Genomic DNA, 27,032 nt, shown 5'->3' with positions numbered 1-27,032 from the left:
CCCTTAACTCCCTATTTCCCTATTTCATATATTTTTCCCAATTTCCCTTCAAAGTATCCCTTCCCTAACATTTCCCTTGTGCTATTTGTCCCCTTGAAACAACATTACAAACAGGGAAAAACAACAGGTCATTTGAGCAAAAGCAGCAGTACATTTCAGCCACTTTGCTCCTGAAACCATGTCAGAAACCGAAACCGACTATGAGCAAAGTGATGACTATGAGTCAACACCAGAAATTGAGATATAAAGGAGGCCTCACAGGGGTGGTAAGAGTGGTCACCATAAGAGAGAGGAGCCCACCTCTTTGACCGATTTGCAGGCTTGTCCACTTGCGGTCACATGTTTCCGCTACCTCTCATGTTATGAATTTTGCGAGAGGCTATGCTTCTCCGGGTCAATGCTCATTTGGAGAGGCTGCTGGCTAAGGCCAACAAAGATAATGACCTACTCCGAAATATGAAAAACCAGTATTGGGCCCAAATGCACGTATGCAAGGCGAAAATGAAGGTGATTGAAGGGTGGTTGGCAAAGGCATTAAAACGACGGAAAAGGCCCGATCCACTCCAAATTTTGGCCAAAGCCTCTTTGACTGAGCATGATACTAAATGACTTAACTTCAGCACAAATTTCAAAAAAATTTGAGCATTTTTGGTCACTTGTGAATTTTTGGGCAAAAAACAGGTTTTTCTCTTTGATAGGTCGCGCGCCGCGCGCGACCTATTCGATGGGCAACTTCATTTTGGGAAAACTCAGCATTTCGGGATTTTTCATGCAAAGATACACCTGCTCAGTAATTACCAAGAGATTTCATCAAGTTTTGAGCCTCTAGAAGGTCAAAAAACATATGCAAAAATTGACTTTCTGCCACCTTTTTGACAAACAGGGAGCAGTCTTGGGAGATTGTAATTTGGGAGGGGCAAATGGCCACCAAATTCCGAAATTCTAGTTGGGTTGGAAAGTAGACATCCAGACCTTTCCAACAAGTCCACTTTTGCCTCATTTGGACACTTGGAAGTGCCTCAAACGGAGCTCCAAAGAAGCGCGACCTATCAGGATTAGGGCGCGACCTATCAGGCAATTTTCATAATTTTTCACCTATAGCTCAGGAATTCGCCCAGCTTTGGCCAGTTTTGACTTGGGATGGGATTTTTCACCCTCTTTGATGTAATTAATGTATTTTCATGTTGATATGACACTTATTTACCTATTCTAGAAGATTCATTCATGAAATAGCAAACATTTAATGAATGAATTGGTTTCCTAGCTTATAGAGGCAAGTTGTTTTGACTGCCTAGATTTTAGTGCTCAGTTTAGAATTGGTTGAAACAGCTCCTAGAAGGATGAGCTCGACCCCTAGAGGCTAGGGAATGGGTTGGCATGGTCTATATTATGTATTTTCTCAATCATTTTCATGGTTGGAGAGGTTGGACTCTTGAGGGAGAAAGCTCTATTGTATTATTCATTGTATCTCTGCAATTTTGGCAAAGGAAGAAAGACCAGGGTTTTGCAGTCCTTTTTGGGATTCCTGTGGTTACATGTATTGATGGTGTGCTTCTCTTTGTACTTGTAAGTGTGTTATGTGAAATCATCCTCTTTCTTTTTCTTCTGAAATTAGGCAAATGAAGTGTTAAAGTAGAATTCATGATTTCCATGCTCTGCTTTTAAATTTGCTTAATATCAATGTTTTCATCTGTTTAAGGAGAACTCAAGGTGATTGCTTGCTCTCCTTAGCTCCTCACCGGTCATTCCTACCCATTCACTTAATTTAAAGGCATCAATACAGTCTCCTACCTTGCCCCAAAGAACCCCCTGCAAAAACTGTGTCCAATCCCCGCACCCAAAATTGCCTTTCCCCAACTTTCCACCAAAACCCTAAAAATCGCAATTCAAACCTTTTTATCAGTTTACTAGCCTAAAATCAGTGTTTCCTTATTGGTTATCTCGCCCGTTGAAGATCTTTGCCAAGATAGACCGGAGAGAGCCCTCTCCTGCCCCGTAGGGCTAGCTACGAGGCTAAGTGGTTTGATGTTGCCTTGGAGTTTACCTTTTTCAGCCTGAGGTGAAATTTCAAGCGCTAACACCTTCAATATAAAAAACCAGCAGTTGTCTTTGGCCCTAGCTCAAATATGATAGATGAAATAGTACCCCCATTCTATGTGACACTAAAGACAAATGATTCCATGCTATACAATTTTATTCTTGATTCTAGAGCATCACATAATCTCATGCCAAAAACTACCATGGATCATTTAAATCTTGACATAACTAGCTCCTGTCATGATTTGTACACCTTTGATTCCTAAAGGGTACCTTGTCTAGGACTGATTAAGGATTTAGTAGTTACTCTTGCCCAAATCCCAGTGAAGAGCATAGTATTATATATAGTTTTCACTGATATCCTTCCCAAATTTGGAATGCTCCTTTCAAGGTCTTTTTGTGCCAAATTAGGGGGAACTCTTCAAATGGACATGTCTTATGCCACTATTCCAGTTTATGGGGAAGAACAACTTAGGTTGTATAGAGAAGTTAGATTTTTGCACACTATATGCAAAAAGTATCAACCAAAGAACCGCCCCATCTATGCTATTGATCAATATTTTGGCTGTTTTCAACTCTCTTCAAACCTAATACATGAATCTCTAGTCAAAATTGAAGATGTAATTGAAACCCCTATATCAAATCAAACTGATGTAAGGAAGCTATTCTTTGATGGTCCTTGCACAAAGGATGGAGTAGGGGCTAGGGTAGTACTAATCTCACTAGAGAAAGAAAAAATTACACAATCTTGTAAACTTGATTTTGAAGTTACCAATAATGTAGCAGAATATGAGGCTTTCCTTCTAGGACTATAGTTATCCAAAAGTTTAAAGGTGCACAACGTGAGTGTTTTCACTGACTCAGAGCTCATTGTAAATAAAGTCAGAAATCTTTGCCAAACAAAGCATCCTAGGCTTAGATCTTATCAGAATGAGGTTTGGGATTCTATTGAAAAAAATTTTGATGCCTTCAACATAACTTATGTTCCTAGAAATGGAAACATACATGCAGACTCTTTAGTTGTCTCTGCAAGCTCATTTAAGATTCCTGATCAAACCTAAGTGTTATACCAAATAAAAGTTAAATACAGGCCATCTATACCAGATAACCAAAATCATTGGCAAGTGTTTTAGGATGATGAACAACTAAAGTCTTTCCTTCAAGTTGTAGGTGAATTTTCTCTTCTACAAATTAATGAAGACAATCTTGATATGCTCAATCCTCAAGCTACTGATGATTCAGAGTTAAATTCTAAAATTGCGGATCATGATATCATACAATTATCAAACAACTTCATTCCTAAAGGGTTAATTCTTTTAGAGAAATTATTTTATTATAATGATGTCCCTAGAAATCCTCCATCTATTTCTCCTGAAGATGACATTGAAGAAATCAATATTGGAACCCAAGAATAAGTGCAGAACATAAAAATCTCTATGTCTTTAGCCCCAGAAGTTAAATATGAATATCTTAAGTTACTTAGAAAGTACAAAGATGTTTTTGCATGGTCTTGTGTTGATCTTAAAACTTATGACACATCCCTCATTGAACATAAGATCCCATTAAAGACTGAAGCCAAACCTTGCCAGCAAAAACTTAGAATAATTAATCCAGTTCTTTTACCAACTATTGAGAAAGAACTTAAGAAAATTTTAGATGCACAAATTTTTCTTCCATTGAGATATTCTAATTGGATTGCCAACCTAGTGCCTGCCAGGAAAAAGAATGGTGAAATCAGGCTCGATAACTATTCATTACCTAAGATGGATCAGTTACTTCAACAGGTTTCTGGAGCTAACAGACTTTCTATGTTAGATGGTTTTTCTGGTTATAATCAGATTATGGTTGACAAATAGGATAGGGAAAAGAATGCCTTTACAACACCTTGGGTTACTTTCATGTATGCAAGGATGCCATTTGGCTTGACAAATGCATGAGCTACATTCCAGAGAGCTATGGATATAGCTTTTGTAGGCCAGGTAAACAAATTTCTTGTTATTTATCTTTATGACCTTATAGTGTATTCTAATTCTGATTAAAAACATTTAAAACACTTGATGAAGGTTTTTGAAAGATGCGGGAAATTTGGAATATCATTGAATCCAAAGAAGTCTCTATTTTCTATCACTGAAGGTAAATTTCTTGGCCATATAATTTCCAAAGATGGAGTAGTTATTGATCCAAACAAAGTATCATTCATCCAAACATTATCATTACCAAGAAATAAAAAGGAATTTCAAGATTTTCTTGGTAAAATCAACTTTTTAAGAAGGTTCATACCCAATTATGTTGAAATTGTGAAAGATATAACTGATATGATTAAAAATTGTCATGAAGTTAAATGGATTGTCTCTTCTAGACATGCATTTGATCAAATCAAGAAATCCATCTATGAAGCTCCAACTTTGGCCAGTCCTGATTATACCAAACCATATAGTATCTTTTCCTTTGCCTCTGAACAACCCTTGTTGTTGTTTTATTACAAAAAAATGAAGATTCCCATGACCAACCTATAGCATTTTTTAGCAAAGTCAAGAGGGATGTCGAGCTCAAATATGATATAATTGAAATGTAGGCTCATGCCCTAGTCCAATCCTCGAAATCTTTTAGGATGTATGTTTTACATTCAACAATTATAGCCTATGTCCCCAACAGTGCTGTTAAAATTGTTCTCACTCAACCAGATACTGATGGGAGGAGAGGTAGATGGATCACTCAAATTTCGGATTTTGATATAACTATCAAAACCATAAAGCTAGTAAAGGGTCAAGGACTAGCTAAGCTTATTGATGAATCCAACTATAAAGTGTTAGGCATCAACTCTGTTCTAAAAATACCAGGGGAGAATCCACAAGAACCTTCCTCCATAAGAACCTTTTGTTTATGTAGAAGGGGAGAATCCACAAGAACCTTCCCAACACCCTGAGGAAAAGAATCCACAAGAACCTTTACCTTCAAATCAAACCATTTATGTACATATTGATGAGAAATACCTTTTATCAAATTGATATCAAGATATTATAAATTTCTTGATTAATTTTGATTGTCCTGCATCATTCTCCAAAACTCAATGTAAAGCTCTCAAATTATAATCAGTCAAGTACTATATCATAAATGCAAATCTATATTGGAAGGACCCACTCAATATCTTGTTATTATGTTTAATAGAATCAGAGACTGAAGGGATCGTTGATCAGTTTCATACAGGGTTTTGTGGAGGACATGATGCTTGGAGAGCAACATCATATAAAATATTAAGGGCATGATTTTATTGGCCAACATTTTTCTTGCAAGTAGGAGCAAAGGTCAGAAGTTGTCCCTTTTCAGATGTTTGCTAGTAAGAAAAAACTAGTATCTCTCCCACTAGTCGCAACAATAGTTTCAACACCTTTTCTCCAATGGGGATTAGATTTTATTAGAGAGATTCATCCTACTTAAAGTAATAAACATAGATGGATCCTCACTGCAACAGACTACTTTACTAAATGGGTGGAAGCAATTCCAGTAAGAAATGCTATTGATTCAGTAGTAATCAAATTCATTGAAGAAAACATATTATCTAGGTTTGGTTTCCCAACCCAGATTGTTACTGACAATGCCACATCATTTTCCAATCTTAAAATAATTGAATTTTGCCAGTAATATCAAATTTTGCTACATCATTCAACTCCATACTATCCTCAAGGTAATGGTCTTGTAGAATCATCCAATAAAAGTCTGGTAAAGGTAATCATAAAAACTTTAGCAGATCATAAAAAGAGCTGGGACACTCATCTAATTTATGAAATCTAGGAAAATAGGATTACTCCAAAGAGATCTATTGGAAAATCTCCCTTTCAGTTAGTTTATGGGAAAGACGCACTTTTCCGTGCCAACTTGGCCTTCCCTATTTTAAAGTTTCTGCAGGATTCAACTAATGAACCTGATGATTTTTCAAGGAGAATAAATCAAATCATTGAACTAAATGAGAACAGAGATGAAGTTCAATACAAATTGAAAAAGTATCAGAATAAGATGAAGAGCCTATTTGACAGAAGAGAAAGAGAAAGGGACTTCAAGGAGGGTGATCTAGTTCTAAGATGGGATTCTAGAAGAGAAGACAAAGGAAAACATGGAAAGTTTGACAACCTATGGTTTGGACCTCTAGCTATTGTTGAAGTCAAAGGAAACAACACTTTTGTGTTACAAAATTTAGAGGGTCAATATTCCACATATCTTGTTAATGGAAGATTTCTTAAGCATTACATTCAGTACTGAGAAGTTGAAGTAGATTTCAATACTACCATTGTAAAAAGTCCAGTTTATTTTACTTTTTAAAATGTCAATGTGATTTTTTCACAACTAAGACACCATAGCCCGAGGAGAAGGCACATGGATCTGTAGGTTCTCTGCATTCTATAGGAGAAAGTAGTCCCCAGTTGGAGCCGATGTTCTAGCATTTTTTTTATTTTGGTATGTTAGCAAAAAATGAAAATATATTTAAAAAAATGTTAAGTTAGGATATGGACAAAAAGAATAAAGAAACAAAATTTTAGGAATATTTTGATGAATGGGTCCATATCAAATAAAATGTTAGAATATATGCCCTAAAAAGGAAGGCAAAAAATAAAATGTTAGGTTAGAAATAAAAGAAAAAATAATAAATTCTAAAAGTGTTGTACATCCAAATGCCACTACTCTTACTCACTTTATTTTTTTCAAATAAAAGTTGTATGTAGATTGTTTAAATGCCACACTGGTTCATACAATTTAATCATTATTGAATTAGATTTAAATTGTCTCTTAATAGGTAGCAAATAAAATTGGCTCAACAGTTTAATCTGAGCCAATGGAACCAATAAGGGATAGAAGTAGATTAATCATTAAAAGGAAAATGTTGAGTCTCTAGTCTAAATGCACTCGGGTGACTCAGATTTCAAAAATTCTACGAGAGTTAAGGGTAGGTAGAGTCGCTAAATAAAATTGGAGTATGATAGGATTTGCTATCCTAAGCTTAAAAAATTGCATATATGTGCATGTAACCAATGGTTTTAACTAACCATAATTTTCTAAAATCCCATATTATTCGCCAGCTTATCCATTAATTCCCTTCACACCCCACACCTATCACATCCATCATATTTATTTCGACCCCACCATCACCTTCTGCCTCACTTCATTAAATCCCTTCCATTTTCATTTCATCCCTCGCATCTCCCTCCAATTTAATGGCCAACATTGCTCCTCGGCCCTCCCTTTCCATCTGAATGTTATCAGCGGGGGGGTCTGAAGTCGACAGTTTTAGAAACCGCTCTCTGAAACTGCCAACCCCCACTCCTAGTTATTTGGGACTTAAAATCCCAAACCTCTTACCGCCCGAACTCACTCCCGAATGCAATTTTCGACCTCCTCCATCACCGCTGCTCCCACATCATCGTCTACGACAACACCCCGTCACTTCCTCTGTCCCATCATCCTATAGGAGAAATCCTGTGCTCCATCAATGCCCAGTCTATTGACTAGATGTTGCAGGCCCCAACTATTGTACCAACCCATCCTTTTTCTCATGAAAGCCTAATAGAAACATATCAGAAGCTGGAATTCACCAAAAGAGCTCAAAACCTAGAACTTTTCCTAGTTGTTGAAAGCCCTCTTCCTAAAAATAACCCTCCCAATGATTCATCTATATTCCTAGACAGAACCAAGCAAATTACCACCATTCTCTCTTATCTCCCTGGTTACTGTTCTAATCAATATGTAGATGAAGTCATCATTGGTTTCTTGTCAATCGTTTCTGTTGGTTCCAAACCCACTGTGATTTTTAACATTAGTCAATTTCTAGCTGAGGCTATTCATGAAAAATTTGTCCAGTTCAATACTGAAGAAGTATTCAAGTATGCTTTAGTACTTGTATATATTTTTATCTATGTTTAAGGAGACAAGTTTCCATTCACCTTGTAGAAGCTGGATGAAGAAGGGAACCAACAATCAGTTATCTTTTGGACTTCTATGGGAATGAAGGAGAAAGAATAATTTTCATATAAACAGTTCATAGAATTGTTTGTTCATCCAACCATTAATCTTCTGAGCAATACTCCAGAACCAAGGATTAGTGATGAAATTGTAAAATTCTTGTAGCTAGTTGATCAAGCCACAATAGGAGATTGGTATCTTTACCAAAATTATATAGAGATCAGAGTCTTTGGCTGTGAGCTTCCACCTTACAAGATCCCTAAGTACCTACCTATGAGGATTTTTGCATTAGAATATAGTAGGCAGAGGCTCAATGCAGATGAATTTCATTTTTTGGTTGCAAAGAAGAAATCACAGTTTAAGCTAAAAGCTTAGGTTGGGCCATTTATCTGTAACACTAGAGCAGATGGAGAAGAAGCGGATAGGTTATTGAAAGAGATGAAGTTTGGCCTCAGATTTACTTGGTCTTATGACCCAATGGGAGTGATTTCAAAACTCAGAGTAGAAAATAAATTTACTCCATATCATCACACAACCAGGCCTGAGATTGAACAATACAAAAATATGTTAGAATGGAAGGAAAACACCCTTCAAGAAGTTGAAGAACAGGCAGTCTCTACTTCAAATATACAGACTCCACTTGCACAAGAAAAGACAACCAAACGAGGAAGGGAAGAACAGTCATCCCCTACAGAAGAAGCATCAAGTAAAGGCTTTAGAATTGTGCATAGAAAGAAGAGGCCTAAGATCTCCTTGAAGGTCAGTGCAACTAATGAGTCTCAGAAAACAACATTTGATGGACTTGGAGAGACATCTCTTTTCACACAATCTGGTGGACAGTCTACTCAGTCTCCCACTCATTCCACCACATCTCATGAACAGCAGGTGATTCAGATCAGTGAAGGTAGTCAGAAGGATAAAGAAGATGATATTTTTCATGTTTTCAGTGAAATTAAGAAGAAGAATGAAGAATTAAAGTTAAACACTTATACTCAATTTTGGAAACATTCTTCTAGTTCTCAAGCCAGACTTCTTTCAGTCTTTGACTCTGAAAAGGGTAAGATGCAGATGGCTTTCTTACAAGCTCAGATTCCACAGCCCAGAACTACTGCACATTACTAGAAGAAAACTTCTTTTGAATTCAATGTTAAAGATGTACATCCAATTGACCAAATTGAGATGCACAAACAGACTGGCCAAATGATTTCTTCCACTTTAACTAACACTGCCATGAGTCTATCAAAGATGCAAGTTACCTTGGCTAATACGCAATCACAGCTCAAGCTTGAGAAGGTTTCCTCATTGGCAAAAGACACCAAGATCAAAGCTTTGGAAGATATGGTGCTAAAGATGGGATATGATCCCTCTAATATAAAGGTTGCCAAAGAAATTGTTAAGAAGAAAAATACTGAGATTTCAACATTAAGGAAGCAACTCAAATTTCTAGCTTCAGAGGACCCAATGACTAAAGAAATTGAAGAAACTGAGACTCAGAAATCTGACATGATGAAGCTCATCATGGAACAAAATCTGCAAATAAAATAGATGGAGGAACAAATGGAAAAACTTGTCAAAGAGAAAGAGGAATCTGTGAAAAAGGCCAATATTCCAATGGATGTAGTTCCTCTTACAGTAGTCTCTATAACTACAGCAACAACCATAAGTATAGCAGAAGGAGCTAAACAGCTTGCTAATGTTGTTCATGTTGAAAATAGCAACAAGAAATGCTAAATATAGAAGTGATAAATTTAGTACTACTATAAATAGCATTTCGGGATACCTTCCTATTTTAGTTAGTCCCTAAACTAAAATAGAGAAGTAAAAATTCGAATTTGATCTTAGCAGTTGTTTGTAAAATAATTAATTAATTCACCATGAGTTAATTAGTTGTAGAAAATCAAACATGAAGTCTATGTGGGGACATGCAACAGTTTCTCCATTAATTGAGGAATTTATCCATCAGTTAAAGAGATAAGGATGAGTTGTAATTTGAGTTGTAATTAGTTGGCTCAGTTAACTGAGTCAATTCCAGTTAGATTAACTCAAACAATTTGTTGAATTAATTGTGAGTTCAGTTAGTTAATGCATGCATGCATGTAACTGCTGCCAGTTAGATAACTAAATATTCTCTCATAAATAACTCATGCATTTTAGTTCAGACAGAGACCTAGTTGAGATCAGATGGAGGGACAATGTACTATCAGCTGCTAGAATATTCCATTGTGAATATCTCTTGCATGTAAAAGGAATTCTTTCCTTGAGGATTGCGCAGTTACTTCTTCAGTTTTTGTGAGTGTGATGACGCCAATTCACACATGTGGCATCACTGGACCCCAAGAAAAACTGTGCAGGGAAATAGGAGGCTTGGAGGGCTTGAGGAGGACATATACTGTGTCTATTCAGTTTATGAGTTGTATTGTTTGATTGGATAGAGAGCAGGATAGCTTGAGAGCTTATTCTTTTTGTAACTTGAACATATTTCCACTTGTATGATAATACAGAGATTGGGGTTTTAAGCTGAGGCTTTCCCCGGGTTATTTCTTCTGTGTTATGTGTGATTTATTTCTCATTCTCAATTATATGTGTTCTCATTGATCTTGCTCATATTCTATTAAGCTTCCGCAAATTTTGTTCTAGAAGTAGATCTTGTATTTTGCTTTAGTGTATTGCATAATCTGTTGATCTACAGTGGGAATTTCTACAGTTCAGAACCTGTCTATTCAGATAGAAGAAATCAAGAAATTGCAGGATCAACTGAAGACACTACAACACATGAAAGCAGTTTCAGATAGTTCACATGTAGCTAAGTTGCAGAGGGCAAAAGGACAAATTGAGGTATTGCAAAAAGAAGTCAAAGACTCTTACCTCAGAAATACACTAGGTTTAGTAAATGAAATTATATGGGAAGAGATCATTGAATCAATCAAAGATATATGGCCTCATATCAGAATAATTTTTTATCAAAAATACTTGTTGGAAAAACCTCAAGAATCTATTGAAACAATCTCAAATCAACTTGAGGACAAACCAGAAATAGCTACTCATATAATCAAGTTTTTGAATTCTAAAGACAACTATGAGCTTCAACAGTTGGGTATTGATGACAGGAAAACAATCATACTAGAAGTGAAGAAGGTTAGTACAAATAAAAATCTCATTCTTCGGTTGGAGGAAAAGTTCAACAGTGTTAATGTCATAGTCCAATGTTTTTTCAGCAGGCTAGAACCCTTGACTAGCAAGGGTTTTCCCTCCTTATTTGTGATAAATGATAAGTTAATGCCTATTGAAGATTATGTCCACAATATTACAGAGGTCAAGACTAGTGTAGCTTCAGTTTCAAATATAAAAGGTACAATAACACCAAGGCTTGTGCTGAATTCCCTTCAAGATACCTTTTTCATCCTTAATGAAATAAAACATATTTTTGGTAAAACCTAGTTTTACTAGATATATAGAAATGGATGAGGTTTATAGAAGAGTAACTAAGTTATCTATCCTAGATAATAAATGCTGGGAAAAGTTAACTGATTTACTTGACTAAAAGAAAGATAAACAACATTCAACATTTTGAGGAACAGTCATCAACAGTTCAACAACATTCAGAATTTTGAGGAATAATCATCAACAGTTCAACAGCAAAATAGTGACAAATTGATTATCAGTTCACTTTTCTTGATTTTGTTTTAAGTTATTTTTATAAATTTGTATAAGATATTTTATTAACACTCAACTTGTATAAATAACTCTCTTCTACGATTTATGAAAGGTGGTACCTTTCATAAGCAATTTTGTAAAATAATTGATTTACAAGTTGTTTATAGATCACTGATAATAAAGCAAAGGATTCTGAATTTGGTTTCATACAGTTTCGTTTTCTTTTGTAAGTTTTTCATCTGCTTCATTCATTTTGTTTATTCTTCATATGTTTAATTTTTACAGAGGTATCAAGTGAGAATAAATGTGTAACAATTATTCTTAAAATTCCTTTCTGAAGTTATTATCATAAAGAGACTGAGATATTGGATTGTCTGTCTAAAACTCTCCCTCTAAATCTTAAAAATTGTCAGCATCTTATGTAATATTAAACATAGTTTGTTTAACTTTTTAACATTGGACAAAGGTTTTCCACTTATGATTATTTATCTTTCTGTCTGAAATCTAAATTAATCATATCTCCTTACAATTCCTTCTACATACTTTGTAAATTCAAATCACTGTGTGAAGTTAAAAAGTAGCCCTTTAATTATCTATTAGTATTATCTAAAAGAGTTAATACATCATTCTTATAGTTTGTCTATATATTGGTCCTCCGTAGAAAACCAAAACCAAAAGCCCTAAAACAAATATTTTAGATGCTCTGGCATGATCAATTGACCATTATCATCTCAGAGGAACAACAGGGTCTACTGGGGTTTCGCTCCACTTTGACATTCTCCTCTCATGCATGTGGATCATAGGGATGGGGAGGGAAGGTTGCTGACTGAGTGAACCTTGTCAGCTTGTTTTCTTGGAAAACCTAAGGGGAAAGGGTAAGATAGCAGGAATTGTTGTATATTTAATTCCAATCTAGGTCCTGGAACGAGTTGCAAAGGTTAGGGATCTGATGAGGTCAGGGGCCATGAGGGTGGACGCCAAGGCCCCGAGGGGAGTCAGTAGGGGGGGACGATTTCCGGGACATGAGTCCTCCGAGACTGGGGAATTGGTATGCTTAGAAAGCCGACTAGGCTGGTTTCGGCTAGCGGTGATATTGGGGGATGCTTCGTAAAATAGGGGAGGGATACCTGGTAGAGGAAGGTATTGGGATAGGGTCTCTAGGATCGATTTTGGTTAGTTTAACCAGTTTTTGGTTAAAATTTTGTAAAGAATGTAAAGTCTCCGAGAAATGAGGAAGCGGAGCACGCGGCTAAGTAAGAGTCAAAGGGGCTTTAGCCCCTTGTATGGGTAAGTGATAGGTCGGTTTTGAGACTCACCCATGGATCGTGGGCCATGGTATTGTAATGAAAAGGCTATATATATAGTTGAGTCATAGTGAGTCTAAGGATATATAAGTAAGAAGAACAAGTGTAAGGGAAAAATGCTAAGGTAGGAAAGCTCTATTTTCCTGTACTTAGATGAAAGGGGAAGGCTCCTGCAGTTGAGTGCGCGGAGACATTGGCAAGTCCGTAGCTGAGTGCATAGGCCCCTACAGCTGGGTACGCAGGGTAGAAGAGTCTATAAATTGAAAGATGAATCAATAAAGATATTTTTGGACCGAATATATTGCATCTGTTCCTTCATCTTATTTCTTCTTAATTGTATGCATTGTCACTTAATGATCTGTTTTCTATAAAATAAAGTGTAATCTCTGCGCAAATCTGTTGAATCGTTAATATTTATGCATGAAGTGAGTAATGAATTGTTTTTGCGAAGATACTAACTATATATGTTATGATAACTGTTTGGATGAGTAGATCTATGCGAAGGCAGATCTAGGTTTGCCAGTAATTAAGTGAAAGTAGTATATCTGCCTATTTCCTGTTTGCTAAGCATGATCGTGTACCTTCGTGAAGACCTAAGGGTCAATTTGATAGAGTTTCAAACTTGGATAGTATGAAGTCATAGACCTGCGCGAAGGAAGATATGGGCTATAAGCACTTCAAAATACACATCACATGGTGTCTAGATGCAGAAACCTAGTTCTAGCATCCCCCAATACTGCTTCAGGTGAGACTGCAGCTTGCGCTGCGCAAGTTGTTGCTGAAAGGGCTAGTAGTTAGGGTTTTGTTGGTTGGTGTGAATAACTTTGAACCCGGGTCAGGCCCCCTTAAGCCAAAAAATGGTTCCATTGCCCAGACCAGGTTCTGTCTAAGAGATGTGTGATGTCGAATAAGTGGTTCCCTACAAAGAAATAGATCGAGAAGTGGATTGACCGAAAATTGCACACATTTGTGGCTCAAGAGAACAAAAGCCCTAAATTATCCAAGGAGCAGTGGTTGCAGAGATATTTGTACATAGACGAGACCGAAGCATTCTTCTGTTTCTTCCCTGACGAACTACATGAGTGGTTGTCTAGATTGGTCGATAGTCAAGGGACATGGAGGCTCGACAGTCTTATAGTGTGGACTCTGGAACTAGTACGACATCTGGAAGCATCAAAAATAAATATTACATGAGTCGTGTATCATTAGATTTATCACACACATGGAAGTTTTGTGACAGAGTTCGCGGTCGATCAAACTATCAGCTATAGCGAACCAAAACGTAGGATCTTCAAAGGACCGCGAGGTAAGTACCTAAAATCACTAAAAATTTGGATTAAAATTGTATGTGAAAAGAATGTTATGAAATTAATTTGATGTTCGGAGTTATGCGAAGTGGTAAACTCTTCAGAAGAACTGAAGGAACGAGCTCAGAGTATAGTCCTCTAATTGAATCCCCATCTAGTGATGACAAAAGGATGGTGTTGACTACACGTGAAGTGTAGTACAATTGATTAAGTAGGGTATCCCAAGGATACCTCATCCATCCACTCCACCTCCAACTCATACGCCAACACCTTCACCTCTGCCTCCACCTCCACTTCCACCATTCAACATGGCAAACGCGATGAAGATGCCAGTTTTTAAAGGGATAGGGAGCGAAGACCTTGAACATTTATGGTTTGTTGTAGGAGATATGTGGATGGCACAATAGATTATAGATGATAACATTAAGAAAGCGCAGCTGGTCACAGCCTTACAAGATCGAGCATTAACATGGTACGTCAAGTACTACACTAACAACCCCAACGCGATGTCGGCAGCGACCCAACAAGCTTTGAACAAGGAGTTTAGGAAGCCTAAGTCGGAGGCACACTCGGTAAATGAGTTTAAATAAATTAGTCAAAAGATAGATGAGTCACCCTAGGATTTCGATGAAAGATTGAAATGCCTGATCAGGCAAGCTAATATGGTGATTACAAATTCCCAGCATTGAGACTGGTATATCACATCGCTCTTGCCACATTTAAGATTGTCGTTGTCACAACAAAAGATAGCGACTCAATAAGAATCCTTAGAAATCGCGATGAGGCTGGAAGCCTCACCCATACAGGATACAAACCTTAGAGTACAACAGATTCACTCACGGCTAGAAATCCTACACTTGGAATTGCAGAGCCTGAAGAAGGGAAAGGAAGCCTAGCTAGAGGTGTGTGCTGAAGTCTATTGCTTGAAATGCAAGGGCCATGGGCATGATAAGGACCATTGCCCAGTTTATCAGAACTATCTTATTGGGGGAGGGCCTGTCCCCCTAAAACTAGAGGATACTATTGGGCCAAGCACGAGAGTTGTGCCATGATGCACTATCTGTCAGGTTATAGGACAACATGCGACCGATAATTTTCCATTTACTATATAAGTTTGTACAGACCCCCAAGTAGTTGTTTTGCAATTTCTGTAAATTTGTAGGTCATGATGAATGCCATTGTAGGAGTTATGAGCTAATGATGGATAGAACCCCTACCTACTGAATGCAAGTAGAAAACCAGCCTCAAGATCAAGGCGCAGGAGCAGCACGCAAAGGATTCCAAGGCTAAGGATGAGGAAGAGGGGGACAGAGCTAGCAAAGGTCAGGGCTAGATAATTTGCTATAATTGTGGTGAAGCAGGTCACTTCGCACAGGATTTCCCAAACCCCACGCATCCGTCATGTCAGTGTTGAAGACAATTCAACCATGTGATAGAGGAATGTCTGATACTTATAGAAAAGATGCAAGCAAAGAATATGCAGCCCTAGAAACCTATGCAGAACATCCAGATGATGAGAGCAAAGCCCCGCAAAGAAGATCATATCATAAATATAGTAACAAGAAGTGTTATGGCCACTGGTGCAGATAAGGGTAAGTAGCCCGACATTGAGGGGTGGGTGCACAAGGCTACTGAGAAATAGATAGACTTTGATCTTAATCGAGCTAAAGAGACCTTCATGGAAGCAAAGAAGAACTTCGTTAAGGCCTCCACCTTAGGAAGTCAGGAGAAAATACCAGAAACTAGTACGACACAAGAGGTAGATCCTTCGGTATTAGCTACTTTTCTAAAGACTTGTATGAAGTTATTGCATGATAAGAAAGAATTAGAAGGGATGCAAGAGCTAATCAACAAGTGTGTGAATAAAGAAAATATCCCTGCTGAACATTACACCGTGAGAAAATTTAGTAAACATAAGAAGCGAACGGGACGCAAGATGACGCTGACCACACAAATAGGAGAATATGAAATGGACCAAGTAATCTTGGATCTGGGATTTGATGCAAATGTCCTTCCTAAGAAGACATGGGAGAGAATGGGGAGAACTGCACTACAATGGTCTCCTATCCAATTCTGCATGGCTAATCACAGAAGATTATTCTGATGGGGCAATTATATGGTGTAACGATAGAAATTGAGGGTGAAAGTGCATTAGATGACTTTGAGGTCATTCAAATAGTTGATGATAGTAAAATGTACCCTGCACTACTAGGGATTGATTGGTATTTTGATATGGATTTGGTAATCAACTTGAAGAAGCAGAAAATGACGTTTGAAAGGAAGGCACTCAAGGTTGTAGTACCACCAGACCCTACTGAGTGAGCACTTTATACTGAACCTGTTCACAACTTTGTGGAAGATGATGATGATCTAGATCAGATATACAAGTTCATAGAGTGAAATGAATATTGGATCAATCCTACGGCTGATGAATGAATTGCGTGGGACAGGGATATTTCCTGCACCTCAGACTCAGATGAAGAGCTTGAACATTGGAAGAATTGGTTGCATGAAGTATCTACGTTACGCTCCAATATGGTGACCAAATCACTATGGTGTGTCTCAATTGAGGTAAGGAAGCTTCCACATTATGATGGTTTGGCTGATGTGGATATGTTTTTAGATGAATTTGAAAGAGAAGTACCTGAAGAACATTTCTTCCAAGCACTGAAGTTGGCACTGCGTGCTATGCCTACCCGTTGGTGGGGTATGCACAAGGAGATATTCATTGGATGGAAGGAATATAGAAGAATGATGAGATTAATGTTTGTATATGCTAATACCTGGATGACATAAAAGTATAGTGGGAAGGATGATCCGCGCAATCATTTGTCACAATGGACTAAGGCCTAGGGAACAGAACCACAACCAGAATGGGTGCAAATTTTCTGTCATACCTTAGGTACAATTCCAATGAACTGGTATTTGGAAATGGAGCTTTGCCATGGGACAACGGAATGGGACATCTTAAAAGAGAGTTTGTTATTAACTTTCAGCTTTGAGGATGGGTTTGAATGCATTGATGAAGTGCTCCAGGAGATCGAAGCATCTATATTCAGAATGCCAAAGGAACCGGTAGAATGGACTCAACCAGATTGGAGTACACAGTTGTGTCATGCGTTGGAATGTTATAATGTGACTGATGAAGAGGAAGAAGACAATCCATAAAATATTAACATTCCAAAGACAGAAGGACAGTGTGAAGTTGAAGGACCAAAAGAAGAAAACTTGGATATATCGAAGCCTTTGAAAACTAAACAAGTCAATATTGGATCTGAAGCAGAACCTAAGTTCCCGAAGATAAGTGACTATTGGGATGAAGATACAGTCAATAAGGTGGCCTAACTGTTGCGCTAATACCAGGATCTATTTCCAACAATGTTTGCAGATATGAAGGGGATTATTGGAGATTTGGGCATTATGACGATCACATTGAAACCTGATGCAAAGCCCGTCAAGAAGAGACCTTATCAGCTAAATCCGAAGTATAAAGAAAAGGTGCGCCAAGAGCTTGATAAGATGTTGGACGTTGGTAATATTGAGCCAGTAGAGGAGTCTGATTAGGTGAGCCCAATGGTTGTCTAAGAGAATAAACCGAAAGGAGAAATCAAGATATGCGTAGATTTAAGGAAATTGAATGACACGTGTGCACGATCCATTTCCAACACCATTTACAAATTAAGTATTAGAAAATTTTGGAGGACATGAGGCTTATTCATTTACTGATGAATTTTCGGGATACCAGCAAATAAATACCATGCAGGAGGATCGCAACAAGACAAACTTTGCAATGGAGTGGGGTTGCTTTCAGTATACAGCAATTACATTCGGATTGAAGAACGCGACTGTAATCTTCTCCCGGGTAGTAATTGTTGAGTCTTGAAAATGTCATTCATTTCCATTACACTTTCACTATTATGTCCATTATATCACCTCCATTTCACTACTATGTCACCACATTCATCCCACTTTCATTATCATTGGGCCACCTTTATGTTTTTCCAATCTTTATTATTTCTAATCCTTTTAAGTGAATTTATGGTTAAACATTAGAAAATAATGTGCATATGCTTATACCTAACAAATGGGTTGAGATTGTTGACATGTGTAGGTTGAAAGGAGGCTTCTAGAAGACCCTTATGTGGCACTCTAAGGCCAAATTCGAATTTGAGTGGAAAGAATCATGAGATCATGAGGATATGTGTCACATCTCCTAATTGTATTGTAACTCTAAGAAGACATGTGTCTTATCAGTTCCTATTTTGATTAGGACTCTAGAGGTAGAGGGAGAGATTCATGGACTCTCATTAATGAGATGGCTTCTCATCTTTTTGTATAAATAGGAGATCTCTCTCCTTCATTAGTTAGTTCTTAAGTCTTTAGCTTGTGAGTTCTTTAGCTTGGAGTTTGTAGTTCTTCCTTGATGGCTTTTGAAAGCTTTGGAGAGCTTTGTTGTACTTTGTAATTTTGAAGAATTTGAATAAAGCTTTGATGTTCTCAACATGGAAGGAGATGTGAAGTAGATGTCATGGAGCATATTAGAATGTAAGGTAGAGTAGATTTCATTTTGTAAATTTTGCTTTGATTTCATTATGTCATTTGATTGCTTTCAAGTTGATAGATTAGATTTTTCATTCATGCAATTTTAATTCATGCAAGTGTGTTCAACCGGTTGATTGTAGGTTAGTAATGCACATAGCTTTTTAATGACTAATGACATGATGGAATCATCTTGTCCTTCTGCTGATTTATTTTTTTTGAGTTCTAATTCCAGCATTGTTATTTCAATCAGTTTTGTTTTGCTCATTTACTTTCCTGCAATTTAGATATCATATTGCTTAACTTGTTCATGATTGCTTCCCATAAGGTAGATTGAGCTGAAGGGTAAAGGATCAGAAGAGTTGAAGTAGTGTGATTAGTTTCCTTTATGCAATTTAATTTCTTGCAATTTAGATATCATATTGCTTAACTTGTTCATGATTGCTTCCCATAAGGTAGATTGAGCTGAAGGGTAAAGGATCAGAAGAGTTGAAGTAGTGTGATTAGTTTCCTTTATGCAATTTAATTTCTTGCAATTTAGATATCATATTGCTTAACTTGTTCATGATTGCTTCCCATAAGGTAGATTGAGCTGAAGGGTAAAGGATTAGAAGAGTTGAAGTAGTGTGATGAATTAGTTGCTTTGCTTTCAGTCTTTGAGTTGCTTTAAGTTCAATTTTTACTTTCTTTTTCATACAGTAGCAAGGATACTGGGTTTCATAGTCACTATCTCATTGATTGGTTGTTGCATTCCATTTTGATTGAAGTAGCTGCATATTTACACTTTTGTTCAAGTACTAATTCCATCAATAACATGTTTTGAGATCTTTTGAAGTGCTAAAGTTTTGGAAGTTACCATTAGGGACTTAGGCCTTAGGCCTTGTCTTGAAATCTCAATCCATACTTGTCCTTTAAAAGTATTCTTAAGACCTTAGAATAGGATTTCCATTTGCATTAGACACTTTAGGAAACCAACAAAAACAAAACCCCAAAACAAAATAAAATCTATAAAACAACGAAGTAAGAAAAAGGTTAACTAAGCACATATGGTGCACCACACTTCATCAGTTTACGATACCTTGATTGATAATTTATGTAGAGCAATTTAAGACGTTAAATTGACTAGACAGTAATCATGTCATTCAAGGAGTTTATTCATAAATTTTTGGAGGTTTATTTTGATGATTAGATTGTGTTTGGGTTGGTGAAGCACCATGTTGCAAGTTTGCACCTTATGCTAGATACATGTCGAAGGTATCAGATCACATTGAATTTGAAGAAGTGCATATTCTATGTGCCCTTTGGAATTTTGCTCAGACATGTAGTATGTAAGAAGGGATTGATGGTGGACCCTACAAAGATCATTGTGATTGTGAATTTGGAAGCTCCCAGGAATGTAAAATAGTTGCGCGTGACCTTGGGGCACACTAGGTATTATAGAAAGTTTATCAAGGTGTATGCTCAGATAACCACGCTGATGGAAAATTTATTGAAGAAAGATGTGATGTTTTGTTGGGATGAAGAATTTCAATGCAGTCTAGATGTGCTAAAGGAAAAGATGGTGATTGCACCTATTTTTGTGTTTCCATACTAGAAGAAAGAATTCCATGTGCATGTAGATGCCTCTTGCATTGTGCTCGATGCAGTATTAACACAGTCAAGAGAAGGATAAATTGATCATCCGATAGCCTTTGCGAGTAGAAAGTTATCAAAGGATGAGAATAATTATTCCACTACAAAGTGTGAAGGACTGGTGATGGTCTACGCACTGCAAAAATTTAGACATTACTTGTTGGGCGGACATTTTAAAATGTATACAGATCACTCCGCGTTGAAGTACCTGGTCAATAAATTTGTGTTTGGGGGGGGGGGGGGGGGGGAATCTGTTGATGCTTATTGTTGTTTCAAGAATATGACTTTGAAGCGATTGTGAATCCTGGAAGGCTAAATGCAGGACCATACCACAAATCAAGGATTGAAACGGGTGAAGAATCAAATATTTTCGAGGAAGAACTGTCGGATGTGCAACTCTTGGCGGTGTGCGTCGCAGATGACCATTTTTCTTATATCATTTATTTTTTAACCATGGGAATAGCTCCGAAAGGATATTCCACTCAACAGAAGAAGGAATTAGTAGTCTACTCTCCAGATGTTTCCATGATTTTAGGTCACTTGTATAAAATGGGAACAGATGAAATACTGCGAAGGCTTGTTGCAAAGTTTGAACGTGCTAGTATCCTCATCAAAGAACATGGAGGAGAAGCAGGAGGACACTCTGTAGGAAAGAGACTGCCTAGAAAATTTTGAGCTGAGGGTTATGGTGGCCGACATTACATAAGGCTTCCAAAGCAAACTGGAATGCGTGCGATATTTTCCAAAGGACGGGAAAACCTTCGCAAAGAGATGCAATGCATTTAAATCCTCCAGTTTCATTGCAGGTATTTGATAAGTGGTCTATTGATTTCATAGGTCCAATACAACCACCAGGAAAGAAGATGGGTACATGGTATATTATTATTGCAACAGAGTATTTAACCAGATGGGCGGAATCGCAGCTAGTGAAGGATTGTACAGCTGCTACTACTGCAAAAAAAAAAAATTTGAATATGTCTTAACACAGTTTGGACACCCTGAGGTGTTGATGAGTGATAGGGGTACACATTTTTTGAATGAAACAATCAACATGATTCTTGAATAATTCTTGTTATACCACCAAAATAGAACACCCTATCATCCACAGGCGAATGGAACAGTGGAAGAATTTAACAAAATCTTGGAGAATGTGTTAACAAAATTCTGTAACACGCGAAGGATGACTTGCAAGAAGTTGACAGGTCAAACATCGTTTAGGCTAGTTGTTGGCTTGATGGGGCCTGACCTAGGTTTGTAGTTAATTAGCCAAACAAATCCCTACACTATTGGCCCTTTCGGCATCAGCCCGCGGAGCGTGGATTAAAGTCTCACCCAAAGCAGTATGGAGGGATGCTGGAACCAAGTTTCCACACCCTTGAGATGTCTGAGGTGTCGATTTAGTCCAATTATGCCTACCTTTTCACAGGTCACTTCATGCACTGTGCTGACCTGCAAGACCTTCGTGATATTTTATAATCGCCTTTTGCGCAACCCTAACCAGCGGCTAAGATGCTTTCGTGCTGCTATGGCAGCGAACTATACTATTTCCCAAACTATACCATGGATCTTACTTATCTTCTTAAAGATCTTAGTTAACTTTGCATAAACAGATACTTTATCTCACAATCACTTAATTATCACAGTCACATATGTTCGCGCATCATATAAACAATAGAAATGCAATTCATACCCAATACATTCAATGCAAAAAATAAGAAATAAATACACAGGAATGATATATACTCGCCCTGCACACTCAGCTGCAGGGGTCTGCGCACTCAGCTGCGGACTACTAGTCCTCTACACACTAAGCTGTATAGCCTTCTCCTACTCTACGACCCAAAACTAGACTTTACACTCCAAACACTCCGCTATGCTTCTATTCCATGATCATCAATTGATTAGATTCCATTATTGATTTACACTTAGAGCCTCGCTCTATTTATACAATCCCATGGTCCGGAGACCATCAGTAGATCTCTATAGCTGACCTTACATTACAAAATTGAGGGTGTACAACCCTATGACTCATCTACAAGCTACGTGCCACACGCCCACAAGATGCAGATTCTTTACATCGAAATTACAATTTGTGACCAAAATCTGGGCTCTAAGCCCCAAAACTTCCCTTGGGGGATCCTGTGCCCAAAAGGCTCCCAGCACAAACATCGTGACTTGCCCTCGAGTCACTCTATTGGTGCGGAGATCTTTTTTCAAAGACCTCCCAACTATACCTAGGCTATTGCAAGATTGGAAACGCACTGAGCGGTTGCCTGTTGTGCTTCCTGGACGCGCTGTTCAGAAACTATTGTAGTTGAACTGCTTTCTTGAATCTATTCCTGTGTTCCTTGCATTTGTGCGAGCTTTGCTTCAATAGAGGCTGTAATGATGAACGCCTCATCAATCCATGGTTGTACATGCGCCTTCAAAATGGCTTCCTTGTGTCGAGCAACATCCACCTACTCCTTGAGCGCTTTCGCCTGTTGCATCCATGCGAGCCTTTGTGTAAGGGCAACCATCTGCGTGGTCCCTTTTACTTCATCATATTTTTGTTGTAGCTCGTGCTCCTCTGTTTCTAGGTGCTGTATATTCAGATCCTCCTACAAAATAGTGAGAACCTCAAGCGACTCCTCAAATATCTTGGTGCAGTCTTTCATTGCGTTGTTGACCTCCGCTATGGCTACTGTAATGGCACTGGCGTGTTGTTCTTTAATCTCTGGTAGAGTTGAAGGTTGTGCTGTCAACTGTAGTTCAACGATCTGAAGGTTCAGCCCCAGCTAAACCTTGGCCATCTCTTCCTTTGCCTCGTGCACCCCTGCTACTAGTTTCTAGATGCGCGCCTCCGCTGGTTCCTCTGCTTAGATGGCTAGCTCCGGGACCATCTGGCAGGCTTTGTCGACCACCTGCACAATCTGACGGTTCTGCACCAATACTTTGTCACGTTGCAGGCTCAAATATTTAATGTTGATGCGTTTCTCCCTCATGACCTGTAGCGTGCGACCTTCCCTCTCTCGCAGTTCTGTAGTAACTCCATCTTGCAAAACATAGAGCATCTCCCGAGGGAACACAGCCATATTTATTCTGACTCCCTTCAGCCCGCTGACCATAGGCCTGTCGGCCTCATTTTTTGTCACGAGTGCTCCCTCTGGTAGCACTATAGTGTTAGTCACCCAAGCGCACAGCATTCCCTCGGCTCCAGTCATGCCTAGTGTGAGGCTAGTTGACACAGTACCATCCTACGGAGTGTGCACCTGTAACTTCTGTATCTGCGCTTGGAGAGCCCCCAAAAATTTTTGGTGTTCCTCCGTAAACTATTGGAGGGCCTCCGCAGTGACGTCCCTCACTATCTCCCCAATCTCATGTAGATCCCCCTCAATGAGGGTGATAAGGTCGAAAGAAGTCTTTGAGGCCTTTAACTTCTTCCGCATCCCCACCTTCTCTCTTGGGCACTGTCATTTCAACTGTGTGGACGTTGTCTACAAGTCTGCGCCACCTTCCTCCAGATCTGTTTCTTGTTTGAGCAAAGGCGACTTTTGGCCTTCGTACTCCTTCTCTACTGCCTTCTACTACTCTCCTGCTACCTTCGCAGTGTCCCGTGCCTCCTGCGCCTTGGCTGTTGTTGCTTCTGTCTGATGCTTCTCTACCAATTATGCCATCCACAGTTTTTCCTCCTCCTTCCTCTATGCGGCGGACTTCTCTGCTTCCACTGCAGAGCTAGCTGGAGCATGCCACTCCGGCGGACACGACTCAAGGACGTAGAATATGACATACACCTTCCATGCCTTCGTGGGGTCCTTCCTCGCCCTGATGTATATGTGATGACTGTCTGCCTTGAACTCCATGAAGCTCTACAGACTGTTATAAATAGTGGGTGATAACCGCGGCTTGCGATTAATGCCCATTCTAATTTTCATCTCCATGAACACCTAGAATATTTTTTTATCTCTGATCCACTACGCATCTTTGGTTGCCCACAGTGAAGCGTACTTCACTGCCTCTAAAAGATCTTGCGCAATCTTTGAGAACTAGCTGTCCTCGAGAAATTCCCATGCCACCAGCACTATGGATAGCAGAAGCCATGCATAGTAGAAAGTCTTCCCCTGTTCTCAAGGAACTCCCTGCACAAGTAGTCCTCCAAGCTAAACTGGACCCCTTCTACACATTAAGCTGTAAGTGCAACCACCAGTATGGGTACCTCATCTGTGTGGCACTTCCGCATAACCTTCCCAGCTAGTATCTTCATCGAGACTTTGACCGCAATGTTGTTGATTCTGGAAATCGCGTACCCTCTCTTCTTCTTCTTGAGTTTGAACTTTTTCTTCATGGCCTCTGCGATGGCTAAATAATCAATTTTACCCTCCAAGATAATCACTGGATCCTCCCCTTTGCAAGGGAACTGGGTAATTTTGTGGATAAGTGGTCCGTGATGGGGATGGGCTCCTCCAGCCACAAGCACCCATCATGCACCAAGCAGAGCAGCTTCCTGATGACAAAAATAGTCACTGGGGCATGATGGTAATGCAGAACCCAGAGTAGGTTTAACAGTCATGCCTTCTCTACACCTCGCAGCCACTGGCACGGCTCCAACTCTATGACTCCTAGCTATGCGTTTTTCTTCTAGCGCATGAGCTGCACGGTTGCCAAATGTGGGAATTTCTCGTGGTCTGCGAGATCCCAATCTTCAAATTTTAATATCGGCACTCACCCCAAGTGCGCTTCATAAAAAATTATGTCATTGGGGAGCAATGATGTCTGCAGAAAGCTCTTACTCTCATCTAGGTCCTTGGGCACCCTTGCTTTCCCCTTCTATGGAGGAAGATACCCGGGCAGCCTGGTTAGAGGGTACGCACCCTGAGTTTCTACCTCCATCTCTACATCCTCTTCCTCTTCTACCAGGATTTCTTCAAATTCTTCTTTCTCCTCATCGACATCCAAATTGATCACCTTCCCCTTTTCTTCCATAGTAAGCCTAGTTCTTAGCAGGTTTCTGGGGGACACACGCACCGGTACCATAGGTTGCTTGTCTTTCTTGGGTTTTGGCGTGCGCGGCAATTTAGGGATTTTTGTGACTATCCTGGCACTTTTTGGGGCTTCTCCTACTGTTATGGCCTATGCGGCCTCCTCAGCAGTCATTGCTCAGGTGCTGCCATACTTCTATTCCACAATTCTCTCAATGGCTTGGGTAAGTGCTTAAACAACGACTTCAACTTCAAAAGATCAAACAAATCTAGGTTCGTGAATCTTTGGGCACGCAACATCTCAATTCTCAAATTGGCAAGTGTTTTTTGCTGGATAGCGCTTTGCAATTTATAGCATCTTTTGAATTCGAATTTGACTGTTCCCCCCACATTTGGTCCATTAATGCTCACTTGGCGGCAAATTTTCAAGAATCTGTTGCATAAAGTTCAACTTAAAGGCCTGCCACCCGCTCCATTTGGTCTCAAGCCAAGCATCACATCATGAATAGTGACTATAATGGTCACTTTTCATCCAACCCATGCGGCAACACAGCTACCCTCGTGCTATCGTGGACCCTGTGGCACTTCGCTACTGCGCGCAGTCCTGACATCACAGCTCTCAGGCAAAGTAGTTTATAGTCCCGCACCTCCTTTCAGCTACCTAGAGCGCTAAGACTGTGCTTCTGGCAGTTATTTAGATGGTCGAGCCACCTATGTACACCTTCAAACGAATGCCATTGACTTTTCTTGGGAAGAGTTCTCCATTTAACTTTACCAACTGCACCGCACCACCATCTGTGATCTCCTTAATAACATACGGTCCCAACCAATGCATTCTAAGCTTCCCTGGGAATTGATCAAACTTACTATCATATAGCAACACCAAATCATTCACCTTAAAGGTGCGCAACTTAATATGTCAATCGTGCCAGGCCTTTTTCTGCTGCTTTTGCACCTGCTCGGGGAATCCAACAAAAAATCATTCTTCTTCGAGCTCCTCCAACTGCGCGAGCCTTTCCCTCGGGGCTCCACAATCCGTCATACCTGTGAGTGCTACTATGTGTAGACTAGGCATGATGTACTCCATAAGCATTACAACTTCTACTCCATAGACGAGCCTAAAGGGTGTTTGTCCTATCAGTTTCTTGCATGTCGTCCTATAAGCCCATAATACTGTGGGTACGCGCAGGTCCCAATCACTTCGCTACGCATTACATACTTTGTTCAACATGTTACAGACCTTGTTGAATGCTTCTGTGTGGATAACCTTCTGCGCAATTGTTCTTTGTTGGCTTCTATGGGCCTAACCAAGGTTCAAAGGTGATTTAGCCAAGCAAATCCCATTACTACTGGCCCTTTCGGCAACAATCCACAGAGCACAGACTAAGGTATCACCCGAAGTAGTAGGGGAGGGTGTTAGAACTAGGTTTCTGCACCCTTGGGATGTCTGATGGGTTTCTGGAGGTCCGCGGTCTGACTTGTCGTGATGCGCACTTGCGATCCCTTCGCAACCTGCGGCGTGGCTTCCACGCAGCCCTGCTCGGGGCGCAATCCGTATAATACCCAAATTCCTTGATAATTAACAAGTTACTTAACTCTTGTGTGTAAGATTTATGGTTATTACAGCATATTCAACAATCATATCAGTG

Source organism: Pinus tabuliformis, chromosome X (assembly GCF_031772625.1).
Source record: "Pinus tabuliformis cultivar Carrire ecotype Pingquan chromosome X, CPIR1, whole genome shotgun sequence".
In the NCBI taxonomy this organism is placed as follows: domain Eukaryota; kingdom Viridiplantae; phylum Streptophyta; class Pinopsida; order Pinales; family Pinaceae; genus Pinus; species Pinus tabuliformis.
The sequence above is the reverse complement of the archived record's forward strand: the minus strand, read 5'-3'. Positions refer to the sequence as shown.